Source organism: Arachis duranensis, chromosome 2, assembly GCF_000817695.3.
Source record: "Arachis duranensis cultivar V14167 chromosome 2, aradu.V14167.gnm2.J7QH, whole genome shotgun sequence".
Lineage (NCBI taxonomy): Eukaryota > Viridiplantae > Streptophyta > Magnoliopsida > Fabales > Fabaceae > Arachis > Arachis duranensis.
Window position 1 is genome coordinate 66,719,949 of NC_029773.3, and position 1,206 is coordinate 66,721,154.

Sequence of the window (1,206 nt, forward strand, 5' to 3'; positions counted from 1 at the left end):
CGCTGTTCTGTATGCCCACAGAGCATCATCCAAGCTTCTTGCCCAATTCCTTCTACGGTTAATTACAATCCGTTCTAGGATTCTTTTGAGTTCTCTGTTTGAGACTTCAGCTTGCCCATTAGTCTGTGGATGGTATGGAGTGGCTACCCTGTGGCTAACTCCATAACGAACCAAAGCAGAGTAAAGCTGTTTATTGCAGAAATGAGTGCCCCAATCACTGATTAATACTCTAGGGGTACCAAATCTGCTGAAGATGTATTTCTGGAGGAATTTTAACACTGTTTTAGTGTCATTAGTGGGTGTTGCAATAGCCTCCACCCATTTGGATACATAATCAACTGCCACCAGAATATAAGTGTTTGAGTATGATGGTGGGAAAGGTTGGTGCACGAAATTGCAATCACACTTTTGCAACTCCGCACAACTAACCAGCAAGTGCACTGGGTCGTCCAAGTAATACAATACATCAAACAACTCAATCTCCAAGATTCCTTGTTGAGGCATGGCATAACTGTGAGGCAGATTGCCAGATCTTTGGCAGCTGTCACAATTAAGTACAAATGCTCGGGAATCTTTATAGAGAGTAGGCCAATAGAAGCCACATTGGAGGACTCTTGTGGCTGTTCGCTCACTTCCAAAATGTCCTCCATACTGTGATCCATGGAAGTGCCATAGAATTATCTGCGCTTCTTCCTTAGACACACATCTACGGATTACTCCGTCTGCACATCTCTTGAAGAGATATGGTTCATCCCAAAGATAGTACTTTACATATGTGATCAATTTCTTTGATTGCAGCCTACTGTACTCTTTGGGTATGAATCTCACTGCCTTGTAGTTTGCAATGTCTGCAAACCATGGCACTTCCTGGATGGCAAAGAGTTGCTCATCCAGAAAGGTTTTAAAGATCTCAGTGAGAGGGAGGGACGCCCTTTCTACTGGTTCTATTCGGGACAGGTGATCTGCTACTTGATTCTCTGTCCCTTTTCTGTCTCTTATTTCTATATCAAACTCTTGCAGAAGCAACACCCATCTTATAAGACTGGGTTTTGAATCCTGCTTTGTGAGTAAGTATTTAAGAGCAGCATGGTCAGTGTACACAATCACTTTGGATCCCACTAAATAGGATCTAAACTTGTCAATGGCATAGACCACTGCAAGTAACTCTTTTTCTGTGGTTGTGTAATTCTTCTGTGCATCATTTAG